The sequence below is a fragment of the Rhinolophus sinicus genome, chromosome 14 (genome assembly GCF_057876585.1).
Source record: "Rhinolophus sinicus isolate RSI-liver-muscle chromosome 14, RSI-T2T, whole genome shotgun sequence".
NCBI lineage: Eukaryota > Metazoa > Chordata > Mammalia > Chiroptera > Rhinolophidae > Rhinolophus > Rhinolophus sinicus.
Window position 1 is genome coordinate 7,038,542 of NC_142514.1, and position 13,701 is coordinate 7,052,242.

At 38.7% G+C, this 13,701-nt stretch overlaps 1 protein-coding gene across 4 annotated transcripts in view; it reads left to right on the plus strand.

Moving 5' to 3' along the window:
* PEX14 (peroxisomal biogenesis factor 14) overlaps nucleotides 1-13,701 on the plus strand; it is a 125,860-nt gene that overhangs the window by 77,033 nt on the left and 35,126 nt on the right. The gene's annotated exons all lie outside the window — the stretch shown is intronic.

Below are 13,701 nucleotides of genomic sequence, written 5' to 3' on the forward strand. Positions count from 1 at the left end.
TGAAAGGGACTTTCAAGAGCACCTTTGACTCTGCAAAAGTTTCACTGCATACGTAGCTTTAGAATTTCTGGCTAAGATGTGATTCCATTTTATGTTCAAGATATTAACAGTAATTGCTTCTGGATGGTGGGAATGTAAGTGATTTTTCTCATCTGGCTTCCTTCAGCTTTTCTCTGTTAAAACAGTTGTTTTCAATTTTTCAATATTACTTTCATAATCAGAAAAATATCAAAAGGGGAGAGTTTTCTTCAGGCCCCTTCCTTCAATCACCGTCAATCTGTGGGATATTTGGGAAAAACTGAAGCAGAACATGGAGTTTTCAATTAATTTAGTGCTGTCAGGTAGCTGGATACTGGACACAAGTTAAAGAGGTTTTACTCAGCTGTTTCCTCAGATCAAGAATTTTCTGAACTTAAGGGCTGACAGACTCAACTTGTTAAACTGCGACTAGATTCCATGATGGCAAGAATGATACTTTTCTTGTTCACTGATTTATTTCCAACTCCAGCACAGTGTCTGACTAGCTTTCTATAATTATTTGTTGATGAATAAGTAAATTAAAAATGTGCCACTGCTCCGAAAGATGTACTGGGGTAGTCAGATACTCGTGTAAAAAAAAATCATCTTTGACCCTTGGTTCACAACATACATAAATGAGAAAGGTAAATCTAGAAAGCTTCTAGAAAAACACAGCAGAATAGCTTCATGACTTTGGAGTAGGCAGCGATTTCTTAATTAGGCTATAAAATGCGCTGCCATAAAAGGAAGGATAAAAGCTACATCAAAACTAAAAACTTCTGTTCATGAAAAGTTAATAGTAAGAAAGTGAAAGGGCAAGCCATACACTAGAAGAAAATACTCATAATATATGTGTCTGACATAGGTCTTGTATTTAGAATATATAAAGAACTCCTACAAATCTCTAAGAAAAAGCCAAATAACCTAATTTAAAAAAGTGTACAAAAGCCTTGAACAGGTATTTTATTGAAGAGCATTTCCAAATGGTTAATGAGCGTATAAGAAGATGCCTAACATCATTACTCATCAGGGTAATTAATATAATTTAAAACCACAGCAAGTCACCATTATATACCAACCATAATGGCTAAAATTAAAAAGATTGAGAATACTAAGTGTTGACACAAATGTGGAACAGCTCGTGGGAGTGCAACCACTTTGAAAAAACTGTTCGGCATTTTCCACTAAATACATGTTTGTTTTTGTGACCCAGCAATTCTATTACTAGGTATAGACCCAAAGGAAATGAAAAGATATGTACAAGAATGTATGTAGCTCGCAGTTTTATTTAAAATAGAGACAACCTGGGAGGAAATGTCCATCAACAGAAAATTCGTGCGATAGACATACAATGGAATATTATATAGAAATAAAAAAGGATAAATTACTGGTCTATGCCACTTCATGAATGAATCTTAAAGAATTCTGTCAAAGAAGCCAGATGTAAAAGAATACATACATTTATGTGAAGTTCACGTACAGGTAAAGCTACTAGTGTTGCCGATCAGGGTCGTAGTGGTTACCTGGAGGAGCGTACAGATGGGAAGGGCTGCGCTGTGGAGTGCTGGGCAGTGTTCGGTCTTAGTGTGCGTGGTGGTTACCTAGTATATGCGTATGTACAAACTCTTCAGGCTGTATACTGAAGATTAGCTGTGTACTTATCTCTTAGTTAAAAAAAATTAGGGCTCATTCTTATTAGACTAGAAGGATATAGGATTTAGAACTTTTAAGCCACATTCAGAGGGAAGAAAAGATGATCAGATAAGCAATGGTTAGGAAAGGGAAAGAAAACCTATGAAACTAGAGGCAGTGAACACAATCAATATTCATGGAATTAAAAAACAATCCTTATTAAAAGATAGATCCCAGACTCAGTAAAACCCAAGGGAAAAACAAAGGCCAGTTTTATACTGTTTATCAGAGACAAAACAACAGAGGAAAGTTGAAACAAGAAGTGGGCAAGATGTAGCATAAATGCAAACCAAAAGAAACAGAATTGGCAGTATTCATTTTAGGCAGATTAGAAAATATTAAAAAGAATGGTCAATGTATACCATTACAAAGTTCACTCCACCTAGAAGGGAATAATCATGAAACTTTATATACTTAAAAATATTTTGTCAAAGTATATAAAGCAAAATCTATTAAAAATATAAGAAGAGGGGCCGGCCCGGTGGCTCAGGCGGTTAGAGCTCCATGCTCCTAACTCCGAAGGCTGCCGGTTCGATTCCCACATGGGCCAGTGGGCTCTCAACCACAAGGTTGCCAGTTCAATTCCTCGAGTCCCGCAAGGGATGGTGGGCTCTGCCCCCTGCAACTAAGATTGAACACGGCACCTTGAGCTGAGCTGCCTCCCGGATGGCTCAGTTGTTGGTTGGAGCATGGGCTGTCAACCACAAGGTTGCCAGTTCAATTCCTCGAGTCCCGCAAGGGATGGTGGGCAGCGCCCCCTGCAACTAAAATTGAACACGGCACCTTGAGCTGAGCTGCCGCTGAGCTCCCGGATGGCTCAGTTGGTTGGAGTGCGTCCTCTCAACCACAAGGTTGCCGGTTCGACTCCCGCAAGGGATGGTGGGCTGTGCCCCCTGCAACTAGCAACGGCAACTGGACCTGGAGCTGAGCTGCGCCCTCCACAACTAAGACTGAAAGAACAACAACTTGAAGCTGAACAGAACCCTCCACAACTAAGATTGAAAGGACAACAATTTGACCATTGTTCCCCAATAAAGTCCTGTTCCCCTTCCCCAATAAAATCTTTAAAAAAAAAAAAATATATAAGAAGAATTTAAAACCACCGAATTGAAGATATTAACGTACTTCAGAATTTAATAAACCAACAGGCGAAAATAAAAAGAAAATGAAATAATTGGCTAACACAGTAAACCTGTTTGATATATAAATACATAGAATTTTGTACACATAAAATGGAATGTTCAATTTTCAGTACCCGTGGTGCCTTTATAAAAAGTTATGTAAATTGTCCACAAAAATCTCAGAGTCCAAAAGGCAGAAATCGTATAGCCCCCTCCCTTTCTCCATAAGGCAAAAAACTAAAATTTACAGTAAGAAGCCCTGCAAGAAAAATTTGGCCCCTTTGAAAATTTAAAACACTCTTCTACAGAATTCATCCTTTCGTCTACTTTGTTTGGATTTTTCTGATGTTCTTCCAGCTTCTTGAAATGAGTACTTAATTAATTTATTTTTTCTTATTTTTTTTATGTATAGGAATTAGGAAAAAAAGGGCAAATAGATTCCTGAAGTGAGGAAGTATTGAATCACAAGATCTTTTTAAGACTCTGGGTACAAAGCAGTAGTTTTCCAAGTAGTCATACCATGTCCTTCACCAGAGGCTGAGCGTACCTGTCTCAATATACGCAGTGTGTCTGGTCATTGAAAAAACAACCAAACAGCAACAGGAACACTTTCTCAGATTGTTTTAATGTGCGTTTATTTGATTAATATAATAACACAGTCGAACTTTAAAAATATGTTTATTTTCAGAAATGTTTATTCAATTCTTTATTTTCTACTGGGACATTAGTGCTTATTGATCTTTAAGTGCCCTTTATATATTAAGAATATTAATTCTTTGTCATGTTTGCAAACATTTTCCCCATTGTTCCTTGCCTTTTATGTTTTTTAATATATAAAAGTGATTATTTTCGCATAATCAAATCTATCAATCTTCTGATATTTCCTCTATTATTTTTATGAAAGAGATTCCTTTCCCATAATTATAAAATAATAATAATTACACTAACAACAGCAGCAACAGCTAACATTTTTTGAGGGCTGATTATGTGTCAGGCAATGAGCTAAGTGCCCTTATTTTATTTAATCACAAAATCCCTGTGAGGTAGGTATTTTTTGTTGCCTTCTTTTTGAGAAAAAACGAGGGAGAGGGATTCAATAATTTGTATACAAACATCAAACCAATGATAAGTTAAACGTTCACCCACATTTTATTTTCGTTTTTAGAGTTTAGGTTTTTATATTTAACTCTTTAATTCTGAAATGAACGAAGTAATATGAAGTGAAACTCCTTTCAAACATCATTTTTTTCAAAACCGTCTTTCAAATGCATAAGTAATTTTTCCTCCTTTGTTTGTTATGCTTTCTCTCTTACATACTAAATTTTAGTATATAACAAGGACTCTTTTATGACTGATACACTCTTACACAAGTGCCGCAGTGTTTTGATTGCTGTATCTTTATCATCACTTTAATATGTACAAGAACAAGGCTTACTTCATCATTCTTCTCTTTTAAAAACATTCTGAGGTAGAGTTCTGGCTTTTACTAAGGACTGAGTAGCTTGTATCAGAAAAAACCTTCCCACCAATAACAAATACAAATTCTGGACAAAATATTTTAGAAACATTGTTTGAAGGCACAACCTTGAGCAACCTGGAGCAAGCAGAAATTGGAGTGAAGGAACCACTCTGGGTGAGAGCCGACTACATATGGCCTTTTCCTTGAGACAGTCCCCAGTCCATCTGCTTCTAACAGATAGAACTCACACAGAAAACTGCCATCACATTGGTTTGAGATATTGGGGGATGGATTTTGAGGATGCCAGACTGCCTGGAATTGAGGATGGATATTCTAAGAAGTCAAGAACCTTGAAGGGGTAACTTCAAACTTTTCATGTAAACACCGCTCAAATTCCAGGCTAACTCCTGAACTGCCCATGCACAGGGCAGGTGCCTCAGATTCCTACATGTCATTAGTTACCAACAGTAGGAAAGGCAGAATTTAGAGTTGGAGTCTTACCAAGTTAGAGGGGTCTTGGTAATCACTTTGGGCTTTTTTTGAAACCCCAGAAAGACCACCCTTTAGAAACAAACACTATATCCTAGGACAGTGGCACTTCACCTAGGACGAAACACAAAAAAGAAAGAAAGCATGAAACAGAGCCTGTCCCAGATCAAGATCTTCCAGTAATTTAACTGCCTACTGGAACAAAATGCAATTCTTCAGAAGGAGAAAACAGAGTCCAGAGCCTTTGCAGCCTATCATCCAGAATGCCTTGTATAAAATCAAAACTTAACCAGACATGTAAAGACGAAGAAACAGGAACCTGTGACTTTTACTGAAGTGAAAAGTCAGTCATTAGAAATAAGACTCACAGACAAAAAGAGAACTTAAAAAATAATATGAAAAATTATGTTAAAAGAATATATATATAAAATAAATGAAAAGGTAAAGAGGTATTGAGTTGCAATAGAGATGGAAGTTATAAAAAAGAACCAAGTGGAAATTTTAGAACTGAAAAACATAAAACCTGCCACTGAAATTTCACTGGATTGGGATTAACAGCAGATTGAGCACAAGAGAAGGAAGGCTCAGTGATCTTGAAGACAGGTTGATAGAAATCATGCATACTAAATACATAGAGGAAAAAAAGATTGAAAAACAGGACCAGCGCCTCAATGACTTGTGACACAAAATCAAGTTGCCTAACATATGGGTAATTGCAGACCCCAAAGTTGAGAAAAATGAGGCAGAAAAAAATATTCAAAGACAGGTTAGTTGAAAGATTTCCAATTTTGATTAAGACACACACACACACACACACACACACACACACACACACACACCCAAACCAGGAAGTGTGACCAACCCCAAGCAGAATAAATATAAAGAAAATTACATCTAGTTATATTATAGTGAAACTGCTGGATACTGAAGATAAAGAAAAAAGAAACAGTGATCAGAATGCCTAACTTATAGTCAGAAGCCATGTAGACAGTGGAATGATATCTTCAAAATACTGCGGAAAAGAACAACTGCCAATGTAAAATTTTATACACTGAAAATATGCAGCAAACATGAAGAAGAAATAAAGATATATTTAGATAAAAGTTTAGAGAAGTTGTTGCCAGCAGACATGCATTGTAATAAATATCGATAGAAGATCTTCACACTGAAGAGAAAATAATGTCAGATAGAAATTTGAATTCCCAGAAGGAATAAAGAGCACAGGGAATGGTAAATATGTGGGTAAATATAAAACACTATTTTAGTTTTTATTCTTAAGTTCTGTAAAAGTCAGTTGTCTAAAGCAATAATAACAAGATATTGTTGGATTTATAACATACTTACAGATGTATGTATATGTGATGAACATTAGAACAATAGCACAAAGGACAAGGGATATATATTAAATTATGATTGCTTCTTAATGAAATATATTAATACATACAATGTGGCACATTAATATGTATATATTAAGATTCTTAATATGTAAAATGGTATAATATTAATTTAGAGTTGAATCTGGTAAGTTAAGGATGCATTATAATCCCTAGAGGAACCAGTTTTTAAAAAATACAAAGAAGTGTATCTAAATATCTAGTAGAGGAGACAGACTGAACGACCAGACATTCCTTATTATTCTTACTTGTTCATTCTTAATGTGCTTATGCAAGATGAACTATAGGAACTTTTGAGAAAATAATTGGGACTTTTTTTACTGGAATTGTATCAAACCTTTCAAATTAATGTGAAAAGCATATTCCATTTATTTGAATACCCTTTTATTTCTCTTTGTAAGGTTTTCTTTATATAGATCTAATATACTTTAAGATTATTCATATAATTTTATATTTTGTATGGCTACTAAGAAAGGAATTTCTTTTCATTTTATTTTTTAATTATTGCTGGTGGATAGGAGTGCTACTGAATTTCTAAAATATATGTGTTATATATCTAGCCATTCCATTAAACTTTTTTACGATTAAATTGATTTTTCTAAATTTATAATCATATTATTTACAATTGATTGTTTTGTGATCTTCTTTCCAATTCTTAGATATTTTAATTTTATTTCCTGCCTTATTGCATGGGATGAAACTTCAAAAATAATGTTAACTGTCTGAACAAATATTCAGTGAATGCCCACTACAAGTTGATCAATGTTTTAGGCTTTGGCGATACAGCAGTGAATAAGGCACAGTAAAGTTCAACAGTATTAGAATCCTTAGAAAACCATACAAGACAAAGGAAAGGTTACAAAGCAATCTGTGTTGACAACCAGGGGAATATTTATGAGGTATGATCAAACAAGACAGTAAATATTTAAATAAAAAAATTATTATGGGGGCCGGCCTGGTGGCTCAAGCGGTTGGAGCTCCATGCTCCTAACTCTGAAGGCTGCCGGTTCGATTCCCACATGGGCCAGTGGGCTCTCAACCACAAAGTTGCCAGTTCAATTCCTCGAGTCCCGCAAGGGATGGTGGGCTCCGTGCCCTGCAACTAAGATTGAACACAGCACCTTGAGATGAGCTGCCGCTGAGCTCCCGAATGGCTCATTTGGTTGGAGCGCATCCTCTAAACCACAGGGTTGCAGGTTCGACTCCCACAAGGGATATTGGGCTGTGCCCCCTGCAACTAGCAATGGCAACGGCAACTGGACCTGGAGCTGGGCTGCGCCCTCTATAACTAAGACTGAAAGGACAACAACTTGACTTAAAAAAAAAAAAGTCCTGGAAGTACACACTGTTCCCCAATAAAGTCCTGTTCCCCTTCCCCAATAAAATCTTTTTAAAAATTAATAGTAATTATTACAGTAAAAGACACATTGCCATTAACGCCCCTCAAAATATTCCCCCTCGCTCCGAATATCCCACCGTTCTTGCCACTTTCTGAAGCAGTTCTGGAAATCCTCTTTCGCGAGTGTCTTTAGGTGTGCTGTCATTGCTGCCTCCATGTCCTGAATCATTTTGACTTTGGGGAAGAGCCAGAAGTCTCATGGTGACAGATCCGGTGAGAAAGGTGGATGAGGACACCGTAATGTTTTTATTTGACAGAAATTGCTGTACCAGAAGCGATATGTGACACGGAGCGTTGTCATGATATAAGACCCGGTATTATATCATATATCATATCATATCATATCATACCATACCCGGTCTTATAGTAAAATAAAACCGGGTCTTATATTAATTTTTGCTCCAAAAGACACATTAGAGCTGATTGTCCAGGTAGGTCTTATTTTCGGGGAAACACCGTATGGTTCGACGTGCCGCTTCCCTTATTGAAGATCCCTGCCTTTCCATTGGATGGCACTCGGCAGCAGCATTCACCGTATTTTGTGATCACAACAGAAAGGCTTCGTGTCACACATCGCTGCTGGTACAGCAATTTCTGTCAAAAACATTACGCTGTGTCCTCATCCACCTTCGTAACCAAACCTGGCACCGTGCGACTTCTGGCTCTTCCCCAAAGTTAAAGTGACCATGAAAGGTATTCATTTTGAATTGATTTAGGACATTGAGGCATCTATGACAGTGCAAAACTAAAGACACTCACAAAAGAGGACTTCCAGAACTGCTTCAGAAAGTGGCAAGAACATGAGATAAGTGTGTTCGAAGTGAGGGGGAGTATTTTGAGGGGCATTAATGGCAGTGTGACTTTTACTGTAACAAATTTTAAAAATTTTAAAATATTCACTGTATTTTTTTTATCACACCTTGCATATAGTCATTGCTATAGAAAGGTGCTCTGGCTGGCTAGTCAGAGAAAGTTCTGGTGGCAGAAGAGATGACCCAGAACAACCCATGGGGTCTGAGTTGGGCTGGGAGAAAGCTGCTTGGTGGGTGGAGGGAGCCTCAGGGCCAGGACACTGGGTGCAGGCTTGTCAGGAGCTGAGGAACAAACTAGTTTGCCGTAGTCCAGGGTGAATACATGGTAACAGTTTGCACACTTACCTCTGGGGCTCCTTGGAGGTTCTAAAGAGATGTTTCAGGGGCAAAGAGGGGACCAGAAGCTGGGACTCTGGTTTTTCTCCGTGCTCCAGCTGGCTGTCCCAAACCCTGAGCAGCATTACTTTGATCTGTTTTGCCTACTGGTTTCTGTGTATTTATTTTTTTCTACATAGCTTTGTTGAGCACCTACCAGGTGCCAGTAGAACCTAAGCACTGTTCTAGGTGCTGGGAATACAGCAGTGAATAAAATAGCCCCAAATCCCCGCCTTCTTGGGACTTACCCTCTAATGGTGGGGAGGAAGGGAGACAGCAACACGTGGAATAAAATGTAAACATCGTGTAAGTGCAGAGTAAAAGCAGTGAAGAGATCTTGGAAGGTTGCAGTTTTAAATGGAATGGTATGGAAAGGCCCCACCAAGGTGACATTTGAGCAAAAACTTGAAGAAAATGAGGAAGCAAGCCATGTAGGTTTCTGGGGAGGAAGAGTTCCTGGAAAAGGGAACTGCTGCCCGTGCAAAAGCTTGAAGAGGGAGCATGTCTGGCAAATTCTAGGAACAGAAAGGAGGCCAGTTCGACCAGGTGGATCGTCGTGAGGGGGCGTTCACAGCACTGACAGGAAGCGAGATGGTGTAGAACAGTATTGATCCATAGGAGGACTTTGGTTTTGCTTTTAGCCCGATGGGAACCATCAGAGGGTTTGAAGCAGGGGAGCTGTGTAATCTGGCTTACGCTGGAATAGGCCCACCTGGCTGCTGCCTTAAGAACAGACAGTTGGAGAGCAAGGGTGGGAGCTGGGAGATGAGTTAAGTGGTGCGAAGGCCTCGGTCAGATCCCTGAATATTATTTGAAAGTAAATCCAGCAGAATATCCTGATTTGTCAGATGTGGAGTCTGAAAGAAGAGCAGACAATCAGGATGACCCCGAGGTATTTGGCCTTGTGCCTAGAAGGATGGGGCGAGATTAGGAAGGAGCTCGGTGGTAGATGTACCACGTCTGAGATTTCTGTTAGACGTCCATGGAGGTGTAAGGTGGCCAGGTGAATTAATATGAGTTGAGTTCAGAGGAGGGCTCTGCGCTACAGATATAAATTTAATAATGTTAACTTCTTGATTTTGATAATTGTGCTGTGGTTACATAGGAGCATGAACTTCCCCTCCCCACATCAGGCAGTGAATACTGATAATAGTTAGGGAGAAAGGGGCATTATGTCTGCAGCTTAGTCTCAAACAGTTTAGGGAAAATAATTCTATCAATAGATTGATAGAGCATAATACAGAAAAGGTGATACATTTAATCTGTGAAGAATCTGGGTGAGAGATAGATGAGCATTCTTTGTACTATTTTTGCACCTTTTCTGTAAGTCTGAAATTATTTCACAATACAGCACTTTTTAAAAAACCAAGGAAAACACAAACATTTCCAGAAACACAAAACTGGGAGGATTTGTTGCCAGCACACCCGCACTGAGAGAAACGCGAATGGAGTCTCAGGCAGAAGGAAAATGATTCTGTGTGGAAACATAGAAATGCAGGAAGGAATGAAGAGCGGAGGAAAGCGCAAAGAGAAGTGAGTATTGGCTCTGTGCAGTAATAACATCTTCCTTGTCCGGTTTAAAATACATGTGTAACTGAAACGGTAATAACGGTGGAAGGATGGAGTGAATGTGTTCTAAGTGCGAGAATTTTTGGCGAAGTGGTAAGATTTCTCAGTTATATGAAACTATCGTATGTCAAGGATGTATGTATTGTGACATCCAGGGCACTGGTTCTCAAACATGTTAGTCTCAGGACCCTTTTCACTCTTCAAAATGGAAGAGTTCCCCCGTTAGGCAAACACCGCAGTAGTTAACCGTCACAGACGAGATCCACTGATGGGGTGCTAAAATCAGAGGGTGAAAGTTTGAAGAGAAATAGCAAAGTATATCCTCTAAGCTATTGCATGACTACAAAAGGAAAGTTGGTAACTTCACAGTGGAGAAATCCATCAAAAACCACCTTGACTACAAGCTAAGAGGGGGAAAAACTGAATTCACAAGTTGGCAAGAAAAGAGAAAAGAGAGCATTAAAGAGATCAAAAGGAAAACATATTGTAAGATGAAAGCTATAAACCCCCAAATTTCAGTATTTACATTAACTATAAATAGACTGCTCCATTAAAAGCTAAGTTTGTCAAGGTTAGATTAAAAATAAAAAACTGAACCCAATTCAGTGCTGCTTACATCAAACACACCTTTAATGAAAAGACACAGGATTAAAAATAAAGTGATGGAAAAAGATAACCATGCAGACGTTAACCAAAAGAAACCTGGTACTTACATCGGGCAAGATAGTCTTAAAACTGGAGTGAGAAATAAAGAAATTTCAGAGTGGCCAATCCCCAGGAAGGTTGAACATTTCCAAGTATATACCTAATGACATCGCTTCAGTGTACACAGAGCAAAATTGGACAGGACTGAAAGGAGAACTAGACAAATCTATCATCATGGAAAGTTTAAAAATATCTTTCTTGATAATTGGTAGTACAGACAGACAAAACAATCAAGATTCTAACAACAGTTAACAAACTTGCCATATTTTTATACAGATACAAATATTATAGAGGGTGATTGTTTCATAAGATGGTCACTTAAGTTGTACACCTGAAACTAATATAATATTGTATGTCAATTAATTGGAAAAAAATTTAAATATTATATATCACATACATATATATGACACTGTACCCAATAAAGACAGTAAATGTACAAAAAGATGTTCCACGTCATTAGTCGTCAGAGAAATGCAGATTAAAATCAGAGTGAGCTATCACGTCATACCCACCAGAACGGCAACAACTGAAAACACTGAGAGCCTTGATGTTGGGTGTGGAACAGCTGGAACTCTCCTTCACTCCTGCTGTGAGCTAAGTTGGTGTAACACTTTGGAAACTGTTGACAGTATCTCCTAAAGCTGATAATATGCGTAGTGCAGTGGGTCCAGCAGCTCCCCTCTAAAATGCAACTGTAAGGACGTTGACAGCGGCAGCACTGGTCGTGGATTGTCCAAAACCGGAAACAAACAGGTCGGCTGTGATCCACTCTTATCCTAGGCAAGAAGACTAAACAGGAGGTAGAGCGCACGAACCATGGCTGCGCACACCAGCCTGGGTGAGTCCCACCAGCACGTCGAGTGAAAAGAGCCCCTTATAAAAGAATGCTTTCTGTGTTATTCCATTTACATAAAGATCAAAACTAAGCAAACTTGCCTGTGGTATTAGAAGTTAGGTGGGGACCGGGAGGAGACACAGGCGTGCTCCTGGAGGCTGGTGTTCTGTTTTCATCTGGGTGGTAGGGACATGGAGGTCTTGCTTCACTGTGTGAAAGTTCATTAAAGCTGTACACTTCGGGTTTGCATGCTTCTCTGCGTATTGAATGCCAACAGAAGTTTACTGAGAACTGCAGTGAGAATGACAAAGGTGAAAAGCTTGATAGCATCGTGTCGCCTATCTTATAAGACCCGGTCTTATATTAACTTTTGCTCCAAAAGACATATTAGAGCTCATTGTCCAGCTAGGTCTTATTTTGGGGGAAACATGGTAATATGGAATGCTTTCTAAGATATATTAGTTTAAAATTTCGAAGTGTAGAATGGTGCTTTTACCATGCTATTATTTGTATCAAAATACATACACCCATATATAGAATATGTAAAATGCATATTATATGAATATATGATTCATATATATGAATTCATAGACTCTCTCTAGAAGGTACATAGGAAACTATAGCAGTGTTTGCCTCTAGAAGATATAACTGGGTGACCAGGTGGCAGGAGTGAGAAGGAGACTTAACTTTTCACTATATACCTTTTGTATCTTTGGGATACAGAATGTGCTATGGGAATATCTCTATTCAATACTAACTTTTAAAAACAATTGCTAAAAAGCCCTTAGAAAGGTATTATGCAGGAGGCCGGTGTGTTGCTTCTCAGGAAGTCCACGTTTTCCCTCACATCAAAACAGGTCTTTGGTTTAACACCAGGTGACATGGTTGGCTTTGCGTGTGGGTGCCAAGACGACGGGGGCAAATGCCCTTTGACAGGGTGCTCAGCCTGTAAGGGTGTGTGGGAACGAGCTGACCAGCAGACAGTAAATTCAAGCCTCACTCGAAGACACCACACTTCTTGAATGAAATGGTGGGCCTTCCCCACTGTTTATGGTGTCATTTCCTTTCTCTCTTTCCTTCTGAACATTGTAAGTTGAAGTCAGATTAAGTTAAAAATGACGCAACCCTACTGCTTCCTTTTGTTCTTTTTAAAAATGTAATTGAGATCATGCTATGAATATAACATCTGCTTTTTATGTCTTGATGTATCAAAAGCATTTTTCCATGTCATCAGAAATTGTTTCATATGAATGTGAATGTTTGAATATTATTACATTATTGAAACATGTTGTAACTTGCCTAATCATTCCTCTTTGGACATTTACGTTGTTTAAATTTGTTGCTATTATTAAAAATACAGCAATGGACTATCTTTGTACATTACACGACCTTGTAATATTATTTCTTAGAAGTAAAATAGAGTTGGAGGGCATGAACATTGTTCAGTACTCTTGAGCTAGAGTACCCAGTTGTCTTCCAGAAGTTTCTCCGTGGACACTCCCACCGCACCCTTGCCAGCTTTGAGTAAGCAAGTCGTTTTTAGTTTGAAAAAATTTAGTCTTAATAACTTGAATAACATCTGAACGACATGCTAGAAGTCCCTTTCAAGTTGAACCAAGATTTGGAGTATTTCCCCTTGTGTTAGTGGCATCATGGGGAAGAGCCTGGGCTCTGACTGACGCCCGACTAACTGGACTCGTGCCCCCCCACCCCTCTCCAGGCACTGGGACCTTAGAGAGGCTGCTTCCTTCAGTCCGTGCGCCTTGGCTTCCTCCTCTGTACAGTGGGGAGAATAAAGTACCTGCTTCATGGGGGCAGCGCTGCCCCCTGTGG